The following is a 24,943-nucleotide window of genomic DNA, read 5'->3' as shown; positions in this document are numbered from 1 at the left end:
ACCAACCTTTCGGTTAACAGCCGAACGCGCTAGCCGATTGCGCCACGGAGGCCTTGACTTTGGCTCCCTTGTGCTCTGTATATCAACGCAATTCGTATACCTTCTGCAGGAATCTCGCAGAATGGTAGCATTTGCTTACGCCTCTTCACATGGATAACGTGCATGCACACTGTAGCGAGGCTCGTAAACGAATGACATCGCCAAGCATGACATTATACTACAAAATGCATACAAACCAATGTTCAACCTATGCATTCAGAAAACCTCTGAGGCCAGTAGAATACTTGTCATAGGTTGTAGAACATTCCTTTCATTCAGTGTACTGCCATGTGTTAGATGCTGCTCGAGATAGCTCCGCTCCTTGCAGGAAGGTTTAAAAAATGAATGCCTTCTGTGAGGTTCGAACTCACGACCCCTGGTTTACGAGACCAGTGCTCTACCACTGAGCTAAGAAGGCGGCAGCTTAGCGTTTGTGAGCTATCCCCAAATTGGTACTTCATCATACTGAATCTTGCAGCCCTCGACCAGATATCGGATTTGGCACACAGCTGCTGCTGGGGGTGTCCACATTGCCGTTTTCCAAATCTCTTGAATGTTTCGCCCTTGCGATCGACGACGAGCGTCGGCCCACTAAAAGTTTGCGGTCTGCACAATCCTGACCTAGTGCACAGCTTGTGGGACAGCGTGGCTCGACTGCGAAATGCGCCTTTCGGCTCGTCTCTCTGGCTACAGTATGCTGTTGTCCACAGTGGCACTGGCGTTGCCCATGGGGCTTCATGTAAGGCGACTGCACGTCGCTCGGCCAACAGCGGCCTACTGCAGACCGACACTTAAGAGACACCAAATACAAATCGACATCGAGAGACAGGCCCTGTCATATGGCACTCGCGACGTATATGCTGAAATTGAATGTAAAGAATGCGTCTTTTGTAGTGGGCGTCCCTCTACTGCAGTGTCACACATGACGAATAAAAAGGAAAACAGTAGAACGTCTGTGTAGGGCCATGTTTTTACCTACAGTGTCACTTGGCTGAATGTGTATAAGGCTCTGTGGCATCACTCAAACGCAGCCAAATTGTCACACTAGCTGTGTATCTCTAACAAAGTTGACGTATGTCCTCACCTCGGTGCCGGTTAAAACGATTTCGCCCCCGGGTGGGCTCGAACCACCAACCTTTCGGTTAACAGCCGAACGCGCTAGCCGATTGCGCCACGGAGGCCTTGACTTTGGCTCCCTTGTGCTCTGTATATCAACGCAATTCGTATACCTTCTGCAGGAATCTCGCAGAATGGTAGCATTTGCTTACGCCTCTTCACATGGATAACGTGCATGCACACTGTAGCGAGGCTCGTAAACGAATGACATCGCCAAGCATGACATTATACTACAAAATGCATACAAACCAATGTTCAACCTATGCATTCAGAAAACCTCTGAGGCCAGTAGAATACTTGTCATAGGTTGTAGAACATTCCTTTCATTCAGTGTACTGCCATGTGTTAGATGCTGCTCGAGATAGCTCCGCTCCTTGCAGGAAGGTTTAAAAATGAATGCCTTCTGTGAGGTTCGAACTCACGACCCCTGGTTACGAGACCAGTGCTCTACCACTGAGCTAAGAAGGCGGCAGCTTAGCGTTTGTGAGCTATCCCCAAATTGGTACTTCATCATACTGAATCTTGCAGCCCTCGACCAGATATCGGATTTGGCACACAGCTGCTGCTGGGGGTGTCCACATTGCCGTTTTCCAAATCTCTTGAATGTTTCGCCCTTGCGATCGACGACGAGCGTCGGCCCACTAAAAGTTTGCGGTCTGCACAATCCTGACCTAGTGCACAGCTTGTGGGACAGCGTGGCTCGACTGCGAAATGCGCCTTTCGGCTCGTCTCTCTGGCTACAGTATGCTGTTGTCCACAGTGGCACTGGCGTTGCCCATGGGGCTTCATGTAAGGCGACTGCACGTCGCTCGGCCAACAGCGGCCTACTGCAGACCGACACTTAAGAGACACCAAATACAAATCGACATCGAGAGACAGGCCCTGTCATATGGCACTCGCGACGTATATGCTGAAATTGAATGTAAAGAATGCGTCTTTTGTAGTGGGCGTCCCTCTACTGCAGTGTCACACATGACGAATAAAAAGGAAAACAGTAGAACGTCTGTGTAGGGCCATGTTTTTACCTACAGTGTCACTTGGCTGAATGTGTATAAGGCTCTGTGGCATCACTCAAACGCAGCCAAATTGTCACACTAGCTGTGTATCTCTAACAAAGTTGACGTATGTCCTCACCTCGGTGCCGGTTAAAACGATTTCGCCCCCGGGTGGGCTCGAACCACCAACCTTTCGGTTAACAGCCGAACGCGCTAGCCGATTGCGCCACGGAGGCCTTGACTTTGGCTCCCTTGTGCTCTGTATATCAACGCAATTCGTATACCTTCTGCAGGAATCTCGCAGAATGGTAGCATTTGCTTACGCCTCTTCACATGGATAACGTGCATGCACACTGTAGCGAGGCTCGTAAACGAATGACATCGCCAAGCATGACATTATACTACAAAATGCATACAAACCAATGTTCAACCTATGCATTCAGAAAACCTCTGAGGCCAGTAGAATACTTGTCATAGGTTGTAGAACATCCCTTTCATTCAGTGTACTGCCATGTGTTAGATGCTGCTCGAGATAGCTCCGCTCCTTGCAGGAAGGTTTAAAAAATGAATGCCTTCTGTGAGGTTCGAACTCACGACCCCTGGTTTACGAGACCAGTGCTCTACCACTGAGCTAAGAATGCGGCAGCTTAGCGTTTGTGAGCTATCCCCAAATTGGTACTTCATCATACTGAATCTTGCAGCCCTCGACCAGATATCGGATTTGGCACACAGCTGCTGCTGGGGGTGTCCACATTGCCGTTTTCCAAATCTCTTGAATGTTTCGCCCTTGCGATCGACGACGAGCGTCGGCCCACTAAAAGTTTGCGGTCTGCACAATCCTGACCTAGTGCACAGCTTGTGGGACAGCGTGGCTCGACTGCGAAATGCGCCTTTCGGCTCGTCTCTCTGGCTACAGTATGCTGTTGTCCACAGTGGCACTGGCGTTGCCCATGGGGCTTCATGTAAGGCGACTGCACGTCGCTCGGCCAACAGCGGCCTACTGCAGACCGACACTTAAGAGACACCAAATACAAATCGACATCGAGAGACAGGCCCTGTCATATGGCACTCGCGACGTATATGCTGAAATTGAATGTAAAGAATGCGTCTTTTGTAGTGGGCGTCCCTCTACTGCAGTGTCACACATGACGAATAAAAAGGAAAACAGTAGAACGTCTGTGTAGGGCCATGTTTTTACCTACAGTGTCACTTGGCTGAATGTGTATAAGGCTCTGTGGCATCACTCAAACGCAGCCAAATTGTCACACTAGCTGTGTATCTCTAACAAAGTTGACGTATGTCCTCACCTCGGTGCCGGTTTAAAACGATTTCGCCCCCGGGTGGGCTCGAACCACCAACCTTTCGGTTAACAGCCGAACGCGCTAGCCGATTGCGCCACGGAGGCCTTGACTTTGGCTCCCTTGTGCTCTGTATATCAACGCAATTCGTATACCTTCTGCAGGAATCTCGCAGAATGGTAGCATTTGCTTACGCCTCTTCACATGGATAACGTGCATGCACACTGTAGCGAGGCTCGTAAACGAATGACATCGCCAAGCATGACATTATACTACAAAATGCATACAAACCAATGTTCAACCTATGCATTCAGAAAACCTCTGAGGCCAGTAGAATACTTGTCATAGGTTGTAGAACATCCCTTTCATTCAGTGTACTGCCATGTGTTAGATGCTGCTCGAGATAGCTCCGCTCCTTGCAGGAAGGTTTAAAAATGAATGCCTTCTGTGAGGTTCGAACTCACGACCCCTGGTTTACGAGACCAGTGCTCTACCACTGAGCTAAGAATGCGGCAGCTTAGCGTTTGTGAGCTATCCCCAAATTGGTACTTCATCATACTGAATCTTGCAGCCCTCGACCAGATATCGGATTTGGCACACAGCTGCTGCTGGGGGTGTCCACATTGCCGTTTTCCAAATCTCTTGAATGTTTCGCCCTTGCGATCGACGACGAGCGTCGGCCCACTAAAAGTTTGCGGTCTGCACAATCCTGACCTAGTGCACAGCTTGTGGGACAGCGTGGCTCGACTGCGAAATGCGCCTTTCGGCTCGTCTCTCTGGCTACAGTATGCTGTTGTCCACAGTGGCACTGGCGTTGCCCATGGGGCTTCATGTAAGGCGACTGCACGTCGCTCGGCCAACAGCGGCCTACTGCAGACCGACACTTAAGAGACACCAAATACAAATCGACATCGAGAGACAGGCCCTGTCATATGGCACTCGCGACGTATATGCTGAAATTGAATGTAAAGAATGCGTCTTTTGTAGTGGGCGTCCCTCTACTGCAGTGTCACACATGACGAATAAAAAGGAAAACAGTAGAACGTCTGTGTAGGGCCATGTTTTTACCTACAGTGTCACTTGGCTGAATGTGTATAAGGCTCTGTGGCATCACTCAAACGCAGCCAAATTGTCACACTAGCTGTGTATCTCTAACAAAGTTGACGTATGTCCTCACCTCGGTGCCGGTTAAAACGATTTCGCCCCCGGGTGGGCTCGAACCACCAACCTTTCGGTTAACAGCCGAACGCGCTAGCCGATTGCGCCACGGAGGCCTTGACTTTGGCTCCCTTGTGCTCTGTATATCAACGCAATTCGTATACCTTCTGCAGGAATCTCGCAGAATGGTAGCATTTGCTTACGCCTCTTCACATGGATAACGTGCATGCACACTGTAGCGAGGCTCGTAAACGAATGACATCGCCAAGCATGACATTATACTACAAAATGCATACAAACCAATGTTCAACCTATGCATTCAGAAAACCTCTGAGGCCAGTAGAATACTTGTCATAGGTTGTAGAACATCCCTTTCATTCAGTGTACTGCCATGTGTTAGATGCTGCTCGAGATAGCTCCGCTCCTTGCAGGAAGGTTTAAAAAATGAATGCCTTCTGTGAGGTTCGAACTCACGACCCCTGGTTTACGAGACCAGTGCTCTACCACTGAGCTAAGAATGCGGCAGCTTAGCGTTTGTGAGCTATCCCCAAATTGGTACTTCATCATACTGAATCTTGCAGCCCTCGACCAGATATCGGATTTGGCACACAGCTGCTGCTGGGGGTGTCCACATTGCCGTTTTCCAAATCTCTTGAATGTTTCGCCCTTGCGATCGACGACGAGCGTCGGCCCACTAAAAGTTTGCGGTCTGCACAATCCTGACCTAGTGCACAGCTTGTGGGACAGCGTGGCTCGACTGCGAAATGCGCCTTTCGGCTCGTCTCTCTGGCTACAGTATGCTGTTGTCCACAGTGGCACTGGCGTTGCCCATGGGGCTTCATGTAAGGCGACTGCACGTCGCTCGGCCAACAGCGGCCTACTGCAGACCGACACTTAAGAGACACCAAATACAAATCGACATCGAGAGACAGGCCCTGTCATATGGCACTCGCGACGTATATGCTGAAATTGAATGTAAAGAATGCGTCTTTTGTAGTGGGCGTCCCTCTACTGCAGTGTCACACATGACGAATAAAAAGGAAAACAGTAGAACGTCTGTGTAGGGCCATGTTTTTACCTACAGTGTCACTTGGCTGAATGTGTATAAGGCTCTGTGGCATCACTCAAACGCAGCCAAATTGTCACACTAGCTGTGTATCTCTAACAAAGTTGACGTATGTCCTCACCTCGGTGCCGGTTAAAACGATTTCGCCCCCGGGTGGGCTCGAACCACCAACCTTTCGGTTAACAGCCGAACGCGCTAGCCGATTGCGCCACGGAGGCCTTGACTTTGGCTCCCTTGTGCTCTGTATATCAACGCAATTCGTATACCTTCTGCAGGAATCTCGCAGAATGGTAGCATTTGCTTACGCCTCTTCACATGGATAACGTGCATGCACACTGTAGCGAGGCTCGTAAACGAATGACATCGCCAAGCATGACATTATACTACAAAATGCATACAAACCAATGTTCAACCTATGCATTCAGAAAACCTCTGAGGCCAGTAGAATACTTGTCATAGGTTGTAGAACATCCCTTTCATTCAGTGTACTGCCATGTGTTAGATGCTGCTCGAGATAGCTCCGCTCCTTGCAGGAAGGTTTAAAAAATGAATGCCTTCTGTGAGGTTCGAACTCACGACCCCTGGTTTACGAGACCAGTGCTCTACCACTGAGCTAAGAATGCGGCAGCTTAGCGTTTGTGAGCTATCCCCAAATTGGTACTTCATCATACTGAATCTTGCAGCCCTCGACCAGATATCGGATTTGGCACACAGCTGCTGCTGGGGGTGTCCACATTGCCGTTTTCCAAATCTCTTGAATGTTTCGCCCTTGCGATCGACGACGAGCGTCGGCCCACTAAAAGTTTGCGGTCTGCACAATCCTGACCTAGTGCACAGCTTGTGGGACAGCGTGGCTCGACTGCGAAATGCGCCTTTCGGCTCGTCTCTCTGGCTACAGTATGCTGTTGTCCACAGTGGCACTGGCGTTGCCCATGGGGCTTCATGTAAGGCGACTGCACGTCGCTCGGCCAACAGCGGCCTACTGCAGACCGACACTTAAGAGACACCAAATACAAATCGACATCGAGAGACAGGCCCTGTCATATGGCACTCGCGACGTATATGCTGAAATTGAATGTAAAGAATGCGTCTTTTGTAGTGGGCGTCCCTCTACTGCAGTGTCACACATGACGAATAAAAAGGAAAACAGTAGAACGTCTGTGTAGGGCCATGTTTTTACCTACAGTGTCACTTGGCTGAATGTGTATAAGGCTCTGTGGCATCACTCAAACGCAGCCAAATTGTCACACTAGCTGTGTATCTCTAACAAAGTTGACGTATGTCCTCACCTCGGTGCCGGTTAAAACGATTTCGCCCCCGGGTGGGCTCGAACCACCAACCTTTCGGTTAACAGCCGAACGCGCTAGCCGATTGCGCCACGGAGGCCTTGACTTTGGCTCCCTTGTGCTCTGTATATCAACGCAATTCGTATACCTTCTGCAGGAATCTCGCAGAATGGTAGCATTTGCTTACGCCTCTTCACATGGATAACGTGCATGCACACTGTAGCGAGGCTCGTAAACGAATGACATCGCCAAGCATGACATTATACTACAAAATGCATACAAACCAATGTTCAACCTATGCATTCAGAAAACCTCTGAGGCCAGTAGAATACTTGTCATAGGTTGTAGAACATCCCTTTCATTCAGTGTACTGCCATGTGTTAGATGCTGCTCGAGATAGCTCCGCTCCTTGCAGGAAGGTTTAAAAAATGAATGCCTTCTGTGAGGTTCGAACTCACGACCCCTGGTTTACGAGACCAGTGCTCTACCACTGAGCTAAGAATGCGGCAGCTTAGCGTTTGTGAGCTATCCCCAAATTGGTACTTCATCATACTGAATCTTGCAGCCCTCGACCAGATATCGGATTTGGCACACAGCTGCTGCTGGGGGTGTCCACATTGCCGTTTTCCAAATCTCTTGAATGTTTCGCCCTTGCGATCGACGACGAGCGTCGGCCCACTAAAAGTTTGCGGTCTGCACAATCCTGACCTAGTGCACAGCTTGTGGGACAGCGTGGCTCGACTGCGAAATGCGCCTTTCGGCTCGTCTCTCTGGCTACAGTATGCTGTTGTCCACAGTGGCACTGGCGTTGCCCATGGGGCTTCATGTAAGGCGACTGCACGTCGCTCGGCCAACAGCGGCCTACTGCAGACCGACACTTAAGAGACACCAAATACAAATCGACATCGAGAGACAGGCCCTGTCATATGGCACTCGCGACGTATATGCTGAAATTGAATGTAAAGAATGCGTCTTTTGTAGTGGGCGTCCCTCTACTGCAGTGTCACACATGACGAATAAAAAGGAAAACAGTAGAACGTCTGTGTAGGGCCATGTTTTTACCTACAGTGTCACTTGGCTGAATGTGTATAAGGCTCTGTGGCATCACTCAAACGCAGCCAAATTGTCACACTAGCTGTGTATCTCTAACAAAGTTGACGTATGTCCTCACCTCGGTGCCGGTTAAAACGATTTCGCCCCCGGGTGGGCTCGAACCACCAACCTTTCGGTTAACAGCCGAACGCGCTAGCCGATTGCGCCACGGAGGCCTTGACTTTGGCTCCCTTGTGCTCTGTATATCAACGCAATTCGTATACCTTCTGCAGGAATCTCGCAGAATGGTAGCATTTGCTTACGCCTCTTCACATGGATAACGTGCATGCACACTGTAGCGAGGCTCGTAAACGAATGACATCGCCAAGCATGACATTATACTACAAAATGCATACAAACCAATGTTCAACCTATGCATTCAGAAAACCTCTGAGGCCAGTAGAATACTTGTCATAGGTTGTAGAACATCCCTTTCATTCAGTGTACTGCCATGTGTTAGATGCTGCTCGAGATAGCTCCGCTCCTTGCAGGAAGGTTTAAAAAATGAATGCCTTCTGTGAGGTTCGAACTCACGACCCCTGGTTTACGAGACCAGTGCTCTACCACTGAGCTAAGAATGCGGCAGCTTAGCGTTTGTGAGCTATCCCCAAATTGGTACTTCATCATACTGAATCTTGCAGCCCTCGACCAGATATCGGATTTGGCACACAGCTGCTGCTGGGGGTGTCCACATTGCCGTTTTCCAAATCTCTTGAATGTTTCGCCCTTGCGATCGACGACGAGCGTCGGCCCACTAAAAGTTTGCGGTCTGCACAATCCTGACCTAGTGCACAGCTTGTGGGACAGCGTGGCTCGACTGCGAAATGCGCCTTTCGGCTCGTCTCTCTGGCTACAGTATGCTGTTGTCCACAGTGGCACTGGCGTTGCCCATGGGGCTTCATGTAAGGCGACTGCACGTCGCTCGGCCAACAGCGGCCTACTGCAGACCGACACTTAAGAGACACCAAATACAAATCGACATCGAGAGACAGGCCCTGTCATATGGCACTCGCGACGTATATGCTGAAATTGAATGTAAAGAATGCGTCTTTTGTAGTGGGCGTCCCTCTACTGCAGTGTCACACATGACGAATAAAAAGGAAAACAGTAGAACGTCTGTGTAGGGCCATGTTTTTACCTACAGTGTCACTTGGCTGAATGTGTATAAGGCTCTGTGGCATCACTCAAACGCAGCCAAATTGTCACACTAGCTGTGTATCTCTAACAAAGTTGACGTATGTCCTCACCTCGGTGCCGGTTAAAACGATTTCGCCCCCGGGTGGGCTCGAACCACCAACCTTTCGGTTAACAGCCGAACGCGCTAGCCGATTGCGCCACGGAGGCCTTGACTTTGGCTCCCTTGTGCTCTGTATATCAACGCAATTCGTATACCTTCTGCAGGAATCTCGCAGAATGGTAGCATTTGCTTACGCCTCTTCACATGGATAACGTGCATGCACACTGTAGCGAGGCTCGTAAACGAATGACATCGCCAAGCATGACATTATACTACAAAATGCATACAAACCAATGTTCAACCTATGCATTCAGAAAACCTCTGAGGCCAGTAGAATACTTGTCATAGGTTGTAGAACATCCCTTTCATTCAGTGTACTGCCATGTGTTAGATGCTGCTCGAGATAGCTCCGCTCCTTGCAGGAAGGTTTAAAAAATGAATGCCTTCTGTGAGGTTCGAACTCACGACCCCTGGTTTACGAGACCAGTGCTCTACCACTGAGCTAAGAATGCGGCAGCTTAGCGTTTGTGAGCTATCCCCAAATTGGTACTTCATCATACTGAATCTTGCAGCCCTCGACCAGATATCGGATTTGGCACACAGCTGCTGCTGGGGGTGTCCACATTGCCGTTTTCCAAATCTCTTGAATGTTTCGCCCTTGCGATCGACGACGAGCGTCGGCCCACTAAAAGTTTGCGGTCTGCACAATCCTGACCTAGTGCACAGCTTGTGGGACAGCGTGGCTCGACTGCGAAATGCGCCTTTCGGCTCGTCTCTCTGGCTACAGTATGCTGTTGTCCACAGTGGCACTGGCGTTGCCCATGGGGCTTCATGTAAGGCGACTGCACGTCGCTCGGCCAACAGCGGCCTACTGCAGACCGACACTTAAGAGACACCAAATACAAATCGACATCGAGAGACAGGCCCTGTCATATGGCACTCGCGACGTATATGCTGAAATTGAATGTAAAGAATGCGTCTTTTGTAGTGGGCGTCCCTCTACTGCAGTGTCACACATGACGAATAAAAAGGAAAACAGTAGAACGTCTGTGTAGGGCCATGTTTTTACCTACAGTGTCACTTGGCTGAATGTGTATAAGGCTCTGTGGCATCACTCAAACGCAGCCAAATTGTCACACTAGCTGTGTATCTCTAACAAAGTTGACGTATGTCCTCACCTCGGTGCCGGTTAAAACGATTTCGCCCCCGGGTGGGCTCGAACCACCAACCTTTCGGTTAACAGCCGAACGCGCTAGCCGATTGCGCCACGGAGGCCTTGACTTTGGCTCCCTTGTGCTCTGTATATCAACGCAATTCGTATACCTTCTGCAGGAATCTCGCAGAATGGTAGCATTTGCTTACGCCTCTTCACATGGATAACGTGCATGCACACTGTAGCGAGGCTCGTAAACGAATGACATCGCCAAGCATGACATTATACTACAAAATGCATACAAACCAATGTTCAACCTATGCATTCAGAAAACCTCTGAGGCCAGTAGAATACTTGTCATAGGTTGTAGAACATCCCTTTCATTCAGTGTACTGCCATGTGTTAGATGCTGCTCGAGATAGCTCCGCTCCTTGCAGGAAGGTTTAAAAAATGAATGCCTTCTGTGAGGTTCGAACTCACGACCCCTGGTTTACGAGACCAGTGCTCTACCACTGAGCTAAGAATGCGGCAGCTTAGCGTTTGTGAGCTATCCCCAAATTGGTACTTCATCATACTGAATCTTGCAGCCCTCGACCAGATATCGGATTTGGCACACAGCTGCTGCTGGGGGTGTCCACATTGCCGTTTTCCAAATCTCTTGAATGTTTCGCCCTTGCGATCGACGACGAGCGTCGGCCCACTAAAAGTTTGCGGTCTGCACAATCCTGACCTAGTGCACAGCTTGTGGGACAGCGTGGCTCGACTGCGAAATGCGCCTTTCGGCTCGTCTCTCTGGCTACAGTATGCTGTTGTCCACAGTGGCACTGGCGTTGCCCATGGGGCTTCATGTAAGGCGACTGCACGTCGCTCGGCCAACAGCGGCCTACTGCAGACCGACACTTAAGAGACACCAAATACAAATCGACATCGAGAGACAGGCCCTGTCATATGGCACTCGCGACGTATATGCTGAAATTGAATGTAAAGAATGCGTCTTTTGTAGTGGGCGTCCCTCTACTGCAGTGTCACACATGACGAATAAAAAGGAAAACAGTAGAACGTCTGTGTAGGGCCATGTTTTTACCTACAGTGTCACTTGGCTGAATGTGTATAAGGCTCTGTGGCATCACTCAAACGCAGCCAAATTGTCACACTAGCTGTGTATCTCTAACAAAGTTGACGTATGTCCTCACCTCGGTGCCGGTTAAAACGATTTCGCCCCCGGGTGGGCTCGAACCACCAACCTTTCGGTTAACAGCCGAACGCGCTAGCCGATTGCGCCACGGAGGCCTTGACTTTGGCTCCCTTGTGCTCTGTATATCAACGCAATTCGTATACCTTCTGCAGGAATCTCGCAGAATGGTAGCATTTGCTTACGCCTCTTCACATGGATAACGTGCATGCACACTGTAGCGAGGCTCGTAAACGAATGACATCGCCAAGCATGACATTATACTACAAAATGCATACAAACCAATGTTCAACCTATGCATTCAGAAAACCTCTGAGGCCAGTAGAATACTTGTCATAGGTTGTAGAACATCCCTTTCATTCAGTGTACTGCCATGTGTTAGATGCTGCTCGAGATAGCTCCGCTCCTTGCAGGAAGGTTTAAAAAATGAATGCCTTCTGTGAGGTTCGAACTCACGACCCCTGGTTTACGAGACCAGTGCTCTACCACTGAGCTAAGAATGCGGCAGCTTAGCGTTTGTGAGCTATCCCCAAATTGGTACTTCATCATACTGAATCTTGCAGCCCTCGACCAGATATCGGATTTGGCACACAGCTGCTGCTGGGGGTGTCCACATTGCCGTTTTCCAAATCTCTTGAATGTTTCGCCCTTGCGATCGACGACGAGCGTCGGCCCACTAAAAGTTTGCGGTCTGCACAATCCTGACCTAGTGCACAGCTTGTGGGACAGCGTGGCTCGACTGCGAAATGCGCCTTTCGGCTCGTCTCTCTGGCTACAGTATGCTGTTGTCCACAGTGGCACTGGCGTTGCCCATGGGGCTTCATGTAAGGCGACTGCACGTCGCTCGGCCAACAGCGGCCTACTGCAGACCGACACTTAAGAGACACCAAATACAAATCGACATCGAGAGACAGGCCCTGTCATATGGCACTCGCGACGTATATGCTGAAATTGAATGTAAAGAATGCGTCTTTTGTAGTGGGCGTCCCTCTACTGCAGTGTCACACATGACGAATAAAAAGGAAAACAGTAGAACGTCTGTGTAGGGCCATGTTTTTACCTACAGTGTCACTTGGCTGAATGTGTATAAGGCTCTGTGGCATCACTCAAACGCAGCCAAATTGTCACACTAGCTGTGTATCTCTAACAAAGTTGACGTATGTCCTCACCTCGGTGCCGGTTAAAACGATTTCGCCCCCGGGTGGGCTCGAACCACCAACCTTTCGGTTAACAGCCGAACGCGCTAGCCGATTGCGCCACGGAGGCCTTGACTTTGGCTCCCTTGTGCTCTGTATATCAACGCAATTCGTATACCTTCTGCAGGAATCTCGCAGAATGGTAGCATTTGCTTACGCCTCTTCACATGGATAACGTGCATGCACACTGTAGCGAGGCTCGTAAACGAATGACATCGCCAAGCATGACATTATACTACAAAATGCATACAAACCAATGTTCAACCTATGCATTCAGAAAACCTCTGAGGCCAGTAGAATACTTGTCATAGGTTGTAGAACATCCCTTTCATTCAGTGTACTGCCATGTGTTAGATGCTGCTCGAGATAGCTCCGCTCCTTGCAGGAAGGTTTAAAAAATGAATGCCTTCTGTGAGGTTCGAACTCACGACCCCTGGTTTACGAGACCAGTGCTCTACCACTGAGCTAAGAATGCGGCAGCTTAGCGTTTGTGAGCTATCCCCAAATTGGTACTTCATCATACTGAATCTTGCAGCCCTCGACCAGATATCGGATTTGGCACACAGCTGCTGCTGGGGGTGTCCACATTGCCGTTTTCCAAATCTCTTGAATGTTTCGCCCTTGCGATCGACGACGAGCGTCGGCCCACTAAAAGTTTGCGGTCTGCACAATCCTGACCTAGTGCACAGCTTGTGGGACAGCGTGGCTCGACTGCGAAATGCGCCTTTCGGCTCGTCTCTCTGGCTACAGTATGCTGTTGTCCACAGTGGCACTGGCGTTGCCCATGGGGCTTCATGTAAGGCGACTGCACGTCGCTCGGCCAACAGCGGCCTACTGCAGACCGACACTTAAGAGACACCAAATACAAATCGACATCGAGAGACAGGCCCTGTCATATGGCACTCGCGACGTATATGCTGAAATTGAATGTAAAGAATGCGTCTTTTGTAGTGGGCGTCCCTCTACTGCAGTGTCACACATGACGAATAAAAAGGAAAACAGTAGAACGTCTGTGTAGGGCCATGTTTTTACCTACAGTGTCACTTGGCTGAATGTGTATAAGGCTCTGTGGCATCACTCAAACGCAGCCAAATTGTCACACTAGCTGTGTATCTCTAACAAAGTTGACGTATGTCCTCACCTCGGTGCCGGTTAAAACGATTTCGCCCCCGGGTGGGCTCGAACCACCAACCTTTCGGTTAACAGCCGAACGCGCTAGCCGATTGCGCCACGGAGGCCTTGACTTTGGCTCCCTTGTGCTCTGTATATCAACGCAATTCGTATACCTTCTGCAGGAATCTCGCAGAATGGTAGCATTTGCTTACGCCTCTTCACATGGATAACGTGCATGCACACTGTAGCGAGGCTCGTAAACGAATGACATCGCCAAGCATGACATTATACTACAAAATGCATACAAACCAATGTTCAACCTATGCATTCAGAAAACCTCTGAGGCCAGTAGAATACTTGTCATAGGTTGTAGAACATCCCTTTCATTCAGTGTACTGCCATGTGTTAGATGCTGCTCGAGATAGCTCCGCTCCTTGCAGGAAGGTTTAAAAAATGAATGCCTTCTGTGAGGTTCGAACTCACGACCCCTGGTTTACGAGACCAGTGCTCTACCACTGAGCTAAGAATGCGGCAGCTTAGCGTTTGTGAGCTATCCCCAAATTGGTACTTCATCATACTGAATCTTGCAGCCCTCGACCAGATATCGGATTTGGCACACAGCTGCTGCTGGGGGTGTCCACATTGCCGTTTTCCAAATCTCTTGAATGTTTCGCCCTTGCGATCGACGACGAGCGTCGGCCCACTAAAAGTTTGCGGTCTGCACAATCCTGACCTAGTGCACAGCTTGTGGGACAGCGTGGCTCGACTGCGAAATGCGCCTTTCGGCTCGTCTCTCTGGCTACAGTATGCTGTTGTCCACAGTGGCACTGGCGTTGCCCATGGGGCTTCATGTAAGGCGACTGCACGTCGCTCGGCCAACAGCGGCCTACTGCAGACCGACACTTAAGAGACACCAAATACAAATCGACATCGAGAGACAGGCCCTGTCATATGGCACTCGCGACGTATATGCTGAAATTGAATGTAAAGAATGCGTCTTTTGTAGTGGGCGTCCCTCTACTGCAGTGTCACACATGACGAATAAAAAGGAAAACAGTAGAACGTCTGTGTAGGGCCATGTTTTTACCTACAGTGTCACTTGGCTGAATGTGTATAAGGCTCTGTGGCATCACTCAAACGCAGCCAAATTGTCACACTAGCTGTGTATCTCTAACAAAGTTGACGTATGTCCTCACCTCGGTGCCGGTTAAAACGATTTCGCCCCCGGGTGGGCTCGAACCACCAACCTTTCGGTTAACAGCCGAACGCGCTAGCCGATTGCGCCACGGAGGCCTTGACTTTGGCTCCCTTGTGCTCTGTATATCAACGCAATTCGTATACCTTCTGCAGGAATCTCGCAGAATGGTAGCATTTGCTTACGCCTCTTCACATGGATAACGTGCATGCACACTGTAGCGAGGCTCGTAAACGAATGACATCGCCAAGCATGACATTATACTACAAAATGCATACAAACCAATGTTCAACCTATGCATTCAGAAAACCTCTGAGGCCAGTAGAATACTTGTCATAGGTTGTAGAACATTCCTTTCATTCAGTGTACTGCCATGTGTTAGATGCTGCTCGAGATAGCTCCGCTCCTTGCAGGAAGGTTTAAAAAATGAATGCCTTCTGTGAGGTTCGAACTCACGACCCCTGGTTTACGAGACCAGTGCTCTACCACTTTTTTTTTTTTTTTTTTTTGTAGAATTTTACTCGAACCCGGGATCTCCTGCTTACATAGCAGATGCTCTACCCATCTTTTTTTTTTTTTTTTTTTTTTTTTTTAACAGCATTCTTTTAAGTCCAAAGGGAACACACACAGACACACACACACACACACACACACACACACACACACACAGACACACACACACACACACACTTAAATAAAAAGAAGATATAATTGGTTTCTAATGCAAACAGCAAAGGGTGGATTTGTACCTCAATTTTGATATACTGGGAGTGCATAATAAATTCATATTTTTTTTCATTGTGTAAAGTTAGAGGTGACAGTGAGATTCAGGCCTGCGGAAGCAAAGTGGGCAGGGGTCGAAGCCCGAGGCCTGGCCACGATGACTCCACCGTCCTGTTTCCGAAAGGCACCTGTACAAGGGCGTAGTATTATCCCCTACTGTCTCGGTTCGTGGTCGCTCGTTTGTTTTTCTTGAGCGCCCTAAAGGTCCACGAAAACTTCAGTCCTGGATGTAGAGAAGAAACATACACCAAGGCGGTAAATCCCGAAACAGTATAAAAGAAAATGGCTCACACAGGTGTCCTTAGCCAACACCCTCTCTTTCAAATGTCAGGCTAAGCATATTTGCAAAATCATCACGGAGGCCTGGCAATCGCAAGCGCTGCCAGTAAGCAGTAAGCATGTACTGCCGAAACGCTAGGTGTCCATCGTCTTCATGACAACTGATGACAAAATGTACGAAATGTCCAATCAACCACATGACTGTATGGAGCTTCGTTCGCGGAAAAAAGGAGGAATCGGGCCGGACGATGATGTCAATATTATAAGCGGCTTCAGCAGACCTAGTGACAAAAGCAAGTTGTTTCCTGAGCCAACGCCAATTGGCAAGGTGCCCACAGCAGGTGAATCGATGTTCAAGGGTATCCAGGAGACCACACCGAGTACAGGTGTCCGTGTCAGAAAGACCAATACGGTGCAGTCGTACATTGGTGGGAACCAAATTATTTATTACCCTATACCACGTGGACGCCACGGCCATAGAGTGGATCGGCAGACTAACATTCTTCCAGACGTTCCTCCAGGACACAGATGGAGACGCCAGTTCTATTGGATTGGGACCGGCCAGCCCCTCCCAGCGGGCAATCAAGCCCTTGGTCGTTGGCACCGGTCGCCGCAAGAAGACGTCACCGAGGTAACTCACCGCAATGTAAAACTCCCGAATGTGTTTCAGCTTAATATTTAGGCGTCCGACATCGACAGGTGGAGCAAGGCTCGCCGGACGCACAACAGTAAAAAGCCTGGATGTAATTGAAGTCTCTTCTTGCGTAACAATTAGAGTCGTTCGGCGGACGTACAAAGCAGACGCCTTGCGAGTAATGTCAGAGAGGCCCAAGCCTCCGGAGATACGCGGTTTCGTCATAACCTCGTAACGTAACTTGAATAGATGGCCCTTCCATATAAACCTGCTAGACAATTGGCGCAACCTTTTCGCCACCATCATGGGAAGTGGGAACAGCTGAGCAACATAATAAGCTTTACATAGAACGTAGGTGTCTAAAATTCTGACTTTTTGCAAAATGGTAGCAGAGCGCTGCTCATGGACCATCAGAGCCCCCTGTATCTTCTCGGTGACAGATTTCCAATTGAGAGCCGCCATTTTTAGAGGACACCGATCAATGATAATCCCCAAGGACGTATGGCGATCGACAAAAGTGGCCCAAGGGACATCAGCATCGCGAAATCCTCGAATATCAAGGAACTTACATTTACCCTGATTGAGACGCGCTCCAGAGACACGACAGTATGCATCAACTGCCCCTTTCAACAACCGGATATCATCACGTTGACGGAGGAGAACAACGACATCATCCGCATATGCCTTAACAGAGAGCTTCCCACCAGAGAGGGACATACCCTGAAGCTTGAGAGCAATAGTCCGAAGCAGCGGTTCCAGGGACAATACGAATAAAGACATAGAGAGCGGACTACCCTGAGGCACTCCGCGGCGGATAGCAATGGGCGGCGTCAGCTGCCCATTGACTGACACCCGAGCTGTTATTCCCCTATACAAATTGCCAAGAACACCACGTGATGAAGCGTTAAAACCTATTGTACCTAAAACATGATCTAAAAACACATGACTGACGTGATCAAAAGCCTTGTAAAAATCAAGGAAGGCAAAGGCACAATGTACGTTTGTAACCGCCGCAACCGAGACAACATCCCGATATTCGGCTACTGGTGTCAGAATAGATCTATCATGAAAACAACATTGATGTGCACCAATCACACCCCGAAGCAGAGAAGACAACCGGCTATTGAGCGCTCTAGCAGCTGTCTTGTAGTCAAAGTTCAGCAATGTGAGCGGACGAAGATTGGCAGCAGATAAACGACCAGAGGACTTCGGAATTAAAACAATTTTCCCTACTTTAAAATCGGCAGGCACATCCACCCCCCTGACAATCTCATTTAAAATCTGCGTAAAAATGCCACCCAAAAGAGGCCAAAAACGGAGATAAAATTCTTTAGGCAGGCCGTCTGGACCCGGCGATTTACTGGACGGAGAGCGAGCAATAAAATCGAAAACATCATCTACCTGGAACTCCCGGAGAAATTCGCCGTTCGCGTCAGGCGCGATCGTCGCAGTTAGATCCCCAAGGACATCATCCGAAAGAGACTCACCAGAATCATCGGCAGAATATAGACTAGTATAATACTGATGAAGAGCACGAACCATTTCCTCCTGTGCAATAAGCTGTCGTCCATCATCCACCGTAAGAGAAGAGATGAAGGAGCGACGACGACGAGTCTGATGCCGTAGCAGGTGGTACAAGGATGTCAGTTCACCTTCAACAAGAGAGTGAGGTTTCGACTTAACTCGCAGACCATCCATCTGTCGTCGTTTAAGGCTCAAGAGCTTGGCTTTAATACGACGAACATCATGGATCCGCAGAGGAGAGGTACCCGCCGCGTCATATAGTTCACGCAGGACAGAGTAGTAATATTCATACGTGTTCTTAAAATCACGCGCCCTTGCAGCACAGTAAAAAATCAAAGTCTGACGAATCTTGGGCTTGGCAAACGCAGTCCACCAAACCAGCAAGGAGGGGTATCGCGGGACAGAGCGAAGACATCGCTCCCACACGCCACTTATAACATCATCCATAGCACTGTCGGCAAGGTGGGAAACATTTAACATCCACTGGGAACGATAAAGTTTTGCAGGTTGGTGACTAAGATTTACAGTTGCAGTAAAAGCACAATGGTCAGAAAAACTAGTAGGAATAACATCGACAGAAAGAATTTTATCACATAAAAAATCAGATAAATAGAATCTGTCGAGTCTACTGCATGAGGACCCGGTAAAAAACGTATATTTCACCAGGGTTGGATATTTGTGTTCCCAAACATCACGCAGATGCATCGTACGAACTAAGTCATGTAAATCACGGCAATAATTAAAATTGGGGGACTGGTCTGCAGGGCGTAAAACACAATTAAAATCGCCTCCGAGCAGGAGACTCCGAGGACTCTGGCGCAAAAGATAAATAAGCTCTTCTTTATAAAAGCGCGATCGAGCCACAGTGTGACCCGAACCAGAGGGGGCATACAAAACAACGAGGCGGAGATCAAAAAGACGACAACCAATCCCACGGCCAGAGTCAAGGAATTCAATGTCAGTAATAGGAATGCCCTCTCGAAAGAAAAGAGCAGTTCCTGTTGAATATTCCGGCGCGACATTAAAAGCAGTTTGAAATCCAGGTAGAGAGAGATCAGAAAACAACACTTCCTGCAAAAACACTACGTCCGCACAGGCGTCGTAAATAAACTGCCGCAAAGAGGCAATGCGAACGTCGGACTCAATACGGTTAACATTTAAGGTAAGAAAGGTGTATGCTTGAACCATAGACAGAAAAGCGAGAAAACAAATCACCTACACCGACGCACCAGCGTCACAGTCCATACCAGGGGTGACGGAGGCATCCGAGGGAGGGGGACTGCTACCCCGTTCCGCGGATCCCTTACGTTTCGGTTTTTTACGAACAGCATTAACGTTCGGCTGAACGCGTAACTTGCGTCGGCTGACGGGCAAGGAAGCTTCAGCCGCCGGTGACGTAGGAGGGTCAAGTTCTGTATCCGACACCACCCGCGCCGGTCCACATGCGGGATCCGGGGTCGCGGCGGAAACATCCGACGAAACGGAATGGTCAACACCTGCACTAGCTTCCGGCAAACATGGACTGCACGGAGGCGAAACGTGATCAGGAAGGTCCGAGGCCGCAGAGTTGGAAGGAAGCGGAGCAGCTCCGCTGGCAGAGGTATGGGGCAGCGAAGCAGGAAGTTGTCGCGGCTCCACTTGTTGTGACATCGAAGTCGGTTTGGAAGACGGCGCCAACAGGCCCGACCGACGACCCGACTCGAGAGAAGCTGCGGCGGAGGCCGGAGGGGGGCCAGCAGCCGCCACCAAAACCGCTACCTCAGGAGGGCAGGGAGCAGCTACAGTACACAGTGGCTCGGAGGATGCCGGTCGCTCGGACTGGGGCATCTCAGGGAGATCCTCATCCGTACTATTTCCATCGTGTGGGCGACGCCTCTTATTATTCGAAAGTGGCACACCCACCTGAGGGACAGACGGAACAACATCAGATTTAGCACGCAAAGGAGGAAATTCTGTGTCAGGGGTGCGCAAAACCTGTGGCGGGGCGCTACTACCACTGGACTGTGCTACACCAAGAGCAGAACCACCTGCAACGAGGTCAGCGACCGTTAACTTGCGACGCTGTTCGAGAGAATTTTTTAAAACAAAAACCCTCCGCGGACAGTCAGTACGCACGTGACCACTTTCATTGCACAAAAAACAGGTGCCAACCTGACCACTATATGTTACATGGACACGATATCCACCGATCTGCAGGTGAGATGGAATATTCTGCTTAATGTGCATTTCGACTGAACGAATACCACTGTAACATTGCAGGCGATGTTGGCTTGACCAGCGTTCAAGGCGAATGCTCTTTACATCACCATACTTTTGTAGACCCTCCTTAAGATAGACATTATCCACCTCCGGTGGAAGGTTGTAAACACGAACATTGGTATACGTGATGGAAGCATTGGAAAGCAGAACGGTACTTACAGAATCATCCCGATGCCGAAAGAGAACTTGATGACCATATTTAGAAAGAATTTTATCAACCTGAAGTGGGTCCATGAACTTAACAAAGAAAACATACAGTTCGATATCAAAATAAGCAGTGTGCACCTGATCCGAATGAACACCAAAGGTATCTACCAACCAATCATGAATCTCAAGGGAACTAGGTTGCACATTGCGGGTTGACTTGTCGAAAGTAAAACTAACTGTAGCCTGACGAGGAATAACCTGGGACGACATTTTCAAAATAGGCGGTCGAAACCGCTACACACAACACACTGAAATAAGGACAGAAAGTAACACAAGGTACGAAACAACGACGGAGAAACACTCACAGAAGTTGCAACACAACACGTAAACAACGATAGTCCACTATACGTAACGCTACGGCGGAGCGGAAGACTAGGCACGTCCACACTGCACGGCGTCTAAAGCGGAACACCACTGAGCTAAGAAGGCGGCAGCTTAGCGTTTGTGAGCTATCCCCAAATTGGTACTTCATCATACTGAATCTTGCAGCCCTCGACCAGATATCGGATTTGGCACACAGCTGCTGCTGGGGGTGTCCACATTGCCGTTTTCCAAATCTCTTGAATGTTTCGCCCTTGCGATCGACGACGAGCGTCGGCCCACTAAAAGTTTGCGGTCTGCACAATCCTGACCTAGTGCACAGCTTGTGGGACAGCGTGGCTCGACTGCGAAATGCGCCTTTCGGCTCGTCTCTCTGGCTACAGTATGCTGTTGTCCACAGTGGCACTGGCGTTGCCCATGGGGCTTCATGTAAGGCGACTCCACGTCGCTCGGCCAACAGCGGCCTACTGCAGACCGACACTTAAGAGACACCAAATACAAATCGACATCGAGAGACAGGCCCTGTCATATGGCACTCGCGACGTATATGCTGAAATTGAATGTAAAGAATGCGTCTTTTGTAGTGGGCGTCCCTCTACTGCAGTGTCACACATGACGAATAAAAAGGAAAACAGTAGAACGTCTGTGTAGGGCCATGTTTTTACCTACAGTGTCACTTGGCTGAATGTGTATAAGGCTCTGTGGCATCACTCAAACGCAGCCAAATTGTCACACTAGCTGTGTATCTCTAACAAAGTTGACGTATGTCCTCACCTCGGTGCCGGTTAAAACGATTTCGCCCCCGGGTGGGCTCGAACCACCAACCTTTCGGTTAACAGCCGAACGCGCTAGCCGATTGCGCCACGGAGGCCTTGACTTTGGCTCCCTTGTGCTCTGTATATCAACGCAATTCGTATACCTTCTGCAGGAATCTCGCAGAATGGTAGCATTTGCTTACGCCTCTTCACATGGATAACGTGCATGCACACTGTAGCGAGGCTCGTAAACGAATGACATCGCCAAGCATGACATTATACTACAAAATGCATACAAACCAATGTTCAACCTATGCATTCAGAAAACCTCTGAGGCCAGTAGAATACTTGTCATAGGTTGTAGAACATTCCTTTCATTCAGTGTACTGCCATGTGTTAGATGCTGCTCGAGATAGCTCCGCTCCTTGCAGGAAGGTTTAAAAAATGAATGCCTTCTGTGAGGTTCGAACTCACGACCCCTGGTTTACGAGACCAGTGCTCTACCACTGAGCTAAGAAGGCGGCAGCTTAGCGTTTGTGAGCTATCCCCAAATTGGTACTTCATCATACTGAATCTTGCAGCCCTCGACCAGATATCGGATTTGGCACACAGCTGCTGCTGGGGGTGTCCACATTGCCGTTTTCCAAATCTCTTGAATGTTTCGCCCTTGCGATCGACGACGAGCGTCGGCCCACTAAAAGTTTGCGGTCTGCACAATCCTGACCTAGTGCACAGCTTGTGGGACAGCGTGGCCCGACTGCGAAATGCGCCTTTCGGCTCGTCTCTCTGGCTACAGTATGCTGTTGTCCACAGTGGCACTGGCGTTGCCCATGGGGCTTCATGTAAGGCGACTGCACGTCGCTCGGCCAACAGCGGCCTACTGCAGACCGACACTTAAGAGACACCAAATACAAATCGACATCGAGAGACAGGCCCTGTCATATGGCACTCGCGACGTATATGCTGAAATTGAATGTAAAGAATGCGTCTTTTGTAGTGGGCGTCCCTCTACTGCAGTGTCACACATGACGAATAAAAAGGAAAACAGTAGAACGTCTGTGTAGGGCCATGTTTTTACCTACAGTGTCACTTGGCTGAATGTGTATAAGGCTCTGTGGCATCACTCAAACGCAGCCAAATTGTCACACTAGCTGTGTATCTCTAACAAAGTTGACGTATGTCCTCACCTCGGTGCCGGTTAAAACGATTTCGCCCCCGGGTGGGCTCGAACCACCAACCTTTCGGTTAACAGCCGAACGCGCTAGCCGATTGCGCCACGGAGGCCTTGACTTTGGCTCCCTTGTGCTCTGTATATCAACGCAATTCGTATACCTTCTGCAGGAATCTCGCAGAATGGTAGCATTTGCTTACGCCTCTTCACATGGATAACGTGCATGCACACTGTAGCGAGGCTCGTAAACGAATGACATCGCCAAGCATGACATTATACTACAAAATGCATACAAACCAATGTTCAACCTATGCATTCAGAAAACCTCTGAGGCCAGTAGAATACTTGTCATAGGTTGTAGAACATTCCTTTCATTCAGTGTACTGCCATGTGTTAGATGCTGCTCGAGATAGCTCCGCTCCTTGCAGGAAGGTTTAAAAAATGAATGCCTTCTGTGAGGTTCGAACTCACGACCCCTGGTTTACGAGACCAGTGCTCTACCACTGAGCTAAGAAGGCGGCAGCTTAGCGTTTGTGAGCTATCCCCAAATTGGTACTTCATCATACTGAATCTTGCAGCCCTCGACCAGATATCGGATTTGGCACACAGCTGCTGCTGGGGGTGTCCACATTGCCGTTTTCCAAATCTCTTGAATGTTTCGCCCTTGCGATCGACGACGAGCGTCGGCCCACTAAAAGTTTGCGGTCTGCACAATCCTGACCTAGTGCACAGCTTGTGGGACAGCGTGGCTCGACTGCGAAATGCGCCTTTCGGCTCGTCTCTCTGGCTACAGTATGCTGTTGTCCACAGTGGCACTGGCGTTGCCCATGGGGCTTCATGTAAGGCGACTGCACGTCGCTCGGCCAACAGCGGCCTACTGCAGACCGACACTTAAGAGACACCAAATACAAATCGACATCGGGAGACAGGCCCTGTCATATGGCACTCGCGACGTATATGCTGAAATTGAATGTAAAGAATGCGTCTTTTGTAGTGGGCGTCCCTCTACTGCAGTGTCACACATGACGAATAAAAAGGAAAACAGTAGAACGTCTGTGTAGGGCCATGTTTTTACCTACAGTGTCACTTGGCTGAATGTGTATAAGGCTCTGTGGCATCACTCAAACGCAGCCAAATTGTCACACTAGCTGTGTATCTCTAACAAAGTTGACATATGTCCTCACCTCGGTGCCGGTTAAAACGATTTCGCCCCCGGGTGGGCTCGAACCACCAACCTTTCGGTTAACAGCCGAACGCGCTAGCCGATTGCGCCACGGAGGCCTTGACTTTGGCTCCCTTGTGCTCTGTATATCAACGCAATTCGTATACCTTCTGCAGGAATCTCGCAGAATGGTAGCATTTGCTTACGCCTCTTCACATGGATAACGTGCATGCACACTGTAGCGAGGCTCGTAAACGAATGACATCGCCAAGCATGACATTATACTACAAAATGCATACAAACCAATGTTCAACCTATGCATTCAGAAAACCTCTGAGGCCAGTAGAATACTTGTCATAGGTTGTAGAACATTCCTTTCATTCAGTGTACTGCCATGTGTTAGATGCTGCTCGAGATAGCTCCGCTCCTTGCAGGAAGGTTTAAAAAATGAATGCCTTCTGTGAGGTTCGAACTCACGACCCCTGGTTTACGAGACCAGTGCTCTACCACTGAGCTAAGAAGGCGGCAGCTTAGCGTTTGTGAGCTATCCCCAAATTGGTACTTCATCATACTGAATCTTGCAGCCCTCGACCAGATATCGGATTTGGCACACAGCTGCTGCTGGGGGTGTCCACATTGCCGTTTTCCAAATCTCTTGAATGTTTCGCCCTTGCGATCGACGACGAGCGTCGGCCCACCAAAAGTTTGCGGT

At 49.4% G+C, this 24,943-nt stretch overlaps 31 non-coding genes across 31 annotated transcripts; all 31 read right to left on the bottom strand.

The window, feature by feature from the left end:
• Positions 1–385: 385 nt before the first annotated feature.
• Trnat-cgu lies at positions 386–457 on the bottom strand. The gene has a single exon. It is a non-coding gene; the product is annotated as a tRNA-Thr (tRNA).
• A 689-nt stretch (positions 458–1,146) lies between these two features.
• Positions 1,147–1,220, bottom strand: Trnan-guu. The gene has a single exon. It is a non-coding gene; the product is annotated as a tRNA-Asn (tRNA).
• A 1,092-nt stretch (positions 1,221–2,312) lies between these two features.
• Positions 2,313–2,386, bottom strand: Trnan-guu. The gene has a single exon. It is a non-coding gene; the product is annotated as a tRNA-Asn (tRNA).
• Positions 2,387–2,719: 333 nt separating this feature from the next.
• Trnat-cgu lies at positions 2,720–2,791 on the bottom strand. Its single transcript has one exon. It is a non-coding gene; the product is annotated as a tRNA-Thr (tRNA).
• Positions 2,792–3,481: 690 nt separating this feature from the next.
• On the bottom strand, positions 3,482–3,555 carry Trnan-guu. Its single transcript has one exon. It is a non-coding gene; the product is annotated as a tRNA-Asn (tRNA).
• A 332-nt stretch (positions 3,556–3,887) lies between these two features.
• Trnat-cgu lies at positions 3,888–3,959 on the bottom strand. The gene has a single exon. It is a non-coding gene; the product is annotated as a tRNA-Thr (tRNA).
• Positions 3,960–4,648: 689 nt separating this feature from the next.
• On the bottom strand, positions 4,649–4,722 carry Trnan-guu. The gene has a single exon. It is a non-coding gene; the product is annotated as a tRNA-Asn (tRNA).
• Positions 4,723–5,055: 333 nt separating this feature from the next.
• Trnat-cgu lies at positions 5,056–5,127 on the bottom strand. The gene has a single exon. It is a non-coding gene; the product is annotated as a tRNA-Thr (tRNA).
• A 689-nt stretch (positions 5,128–5,816) lies between these two features.
• On the bottom strand, positions 5,817–5,890 carry Trnan-guu. The gene has a single exon. It is a non-coding gene; the product is annotated as a tRNA-Asn (tRNA).
• Positions 5,891–6,223: 333 nt separating this feature from the next.
• Positions 6,224–6,295, bottom strand: Trnat-cgu. The gene has a single exon. It is a non-coding gene; the product is annotated as a tRNA-Thr (tRNA).
• A 689-nt stretch (positions 6,296–6,984) lies between these two features.
• Positions 6,985–7,058, bottom strand: Trnan-guu. Its single transcript has one exon. It is a non-coding gene; the product is annotated as a tRNA-Asn (tRNA).
• A 333-nt stretch (positions 7,059–7,391) lies between these two features.
• Positions 7,392–7,463, bottom strand: Trnat-cgu. Its single transcript has one exon. It is a non-coding gene; the product is annotated as a tRNA-Thr (tRNA).
• Positions 7,464–8,152: 689 nt separating this feature from the next.
• Positions 8,153–8,226, bottom strand: Trnan-guu. Its single transcript has one exon. It is a non-coding gene; the product is annotated as a tRNA-Asn (tRNA).
• A 333-nt stretch (positions 8,227–8,559) lies between these two features.
• Trnat-cgu lies at positions 8,560–8,631 on the bottom strand. The gene has a single exon. It is a non-coding gene; the product is annotated as a tRNA-Thr (tRNA).
• Positions 8,632–9,320: 689 nt separating this feature from the next.
• On the bottom strand, positions 9,321–9,394 carry Trnan-guu. Its single transcript has one exon. It is a non-coding gene; the product is annotated as a tRNA-Asn (tRNA).
• A 333-nt stretch (positions 9,395–9,727) lies between these two features.
• On the bottom strand, positions 9,728–9,799 carry Trnat-cgu. The gene has a single exon. It is a non-coding gene; the product is annotated as a tRNA-Thr (tRNA).
• Positions 9,800–10,488: 689 nt separating this feature from the next.
• Positions 10,489–10,562, bottom strand: Trnan-guu. Its single transcript has one exon. It is a non-coding gene; the product is annotated as a tRNA-Asn (tRNA).
• A 333-nt stretch (positions 10,563–10,895) lies between these two features.
• On the bottom strand, positions 10,896–10,967 carry Trnat-cgu. Its single transcript has one exon. It is a non-coding gene; the product is annotated as a tRNA-Thr (tRNA).
• A 689-nt stretch (positions 10,968–11,656) lies between these two features.
• Trnan-guu lies at positions 11,657–11,730 on the bottom strand. The gene has a single exon. It is a non-coding gene; the product is annotated as a tRNA-Asn (tRNA).
• A 333-nt stretch (positions 11,731–12,063) lies between these two features.
• Trnat-cgu lies at positions 12,064–12,135 on the bottom strand. Its single transcript has one exon. It is a non-coding gene; the product is annotated as a tRNA-Thr (tRNA).
• A 689-nt stretch (positions 12,136–12,824) lies between these two features.
• On the bottom strand, positions 12,825–12,898 carry Trnan-guu. The gene has a single exon. It is a non-coding gene; the product is annotated as a tRNA-Asn (tRNA).
• A 333-nt stretch (positions 12,899–13,231) lies between these two features.
• Positions 13,232–13,303, bottom strand: Trnat-cgu. Its single transcript has one exon. It is a non-coding gene; the product is annotated as a tRNA-Thr (tRNA).
• A 689-nt stretch (positions 13,304–13,992) lies between these two features.
• Trnan-guu lies at positions 13,993–14,066 on the bottom strand. The gene has a single exon. It is a non-coding gene; the product is annotated as a tRNA-Asn (tRNA).
• Positions 14,067–14,399: 333 nt separating this feature from the next.
• On the bottom strand, positions 14,400–14,471 carry Trnat-cgu. The gene has a single exon. It is a non-coding gene; the product is annotated as a tRNA-Thr (tRNA).
• Positions 14,472–15,160: 689 nt separating this feature from the next.
• Positions 15,161–15,234, bottom strand: Trnan-guu. The gene has a single exon. It is a non-coding gene; the product is annotated as a tRNA-Asn (tRNA).
• A 6,706-nt stretch (positions 15,235–21,940) lies between these two features.
• Positions 21,941–22,014, bottom strand: Trnan-guu. The gene has a single exon. It is a non-coding gene; the product is annotated as a tRNA-Asn (tRNA).
• A 333-nt stretch (positions 22,015–22,347) lies between these two features.
• Trnat-cgu lies at positions 22,348–22,419 on the bottom strand. Its single transcript has one exon. It is a non-coding gene; the product is annotated as a tRNA-Thr (tRNA).
• A 689-nt stretch (positions 22,420–23,108) lies between these two features.
• Positions 23,109–23,182, bottom strand: Trnan-guu. The gene has a single exon. It is a non-coding gene; the product is annotated as a tRNA-Asn (tRNA).
• Positions 23,183–23,515: 333 nt separating this feature from the next.
• Positions 23,516–23,587, bottom strand: Trnat-cgu. Its single transcript has one exon. It is a non-coding gene; the product is annotated as a tRNA-Thr (tRNA).
• Positions 23,588–24,276: 689 nt separating this feature from the next.
• Positions 24,277–24,350, bottom strand: Trnan-guu. The gene has a single exon. It is a non-coding gene; the product is annotated as a tRNA-Asn (tRNA).
• A 333-nt stretch (positions 24,351–24,683) lies between these two features.
• On the bottom strand, positions 24,684–24,755 carry Trnat-cgu. Its single transcript has one exon. It is a non-coding gene; the product is annotated as a tRNA-Thr (tRNA).
• Between the last annotated feature and the right edge of the window lie 188 nt (positions 24,756–24,943).

Source organism: Schistocerca piceifrons, chromosome 5 (genome assembly GCF_021461385.2).
Source record: "Schistocerca piceifrons isolate TAMUIC-IGC-003096 chromosome 5, iqSchPice1.1, whole genome shotgun sequence".
Taxonomy (NCBI): domain Eukaryota; kingdom Metazoa; phylum Arthropoda; class Insecta; order Orthoptera; family Acrididae; genus Schistocerca; species Schistocerca piceifrons.
The sequence above is the reverse complement of the archived record's forward strand: the minus strand, read 5'-3'. Positions and strand labels throughout refer to the sequence as shown.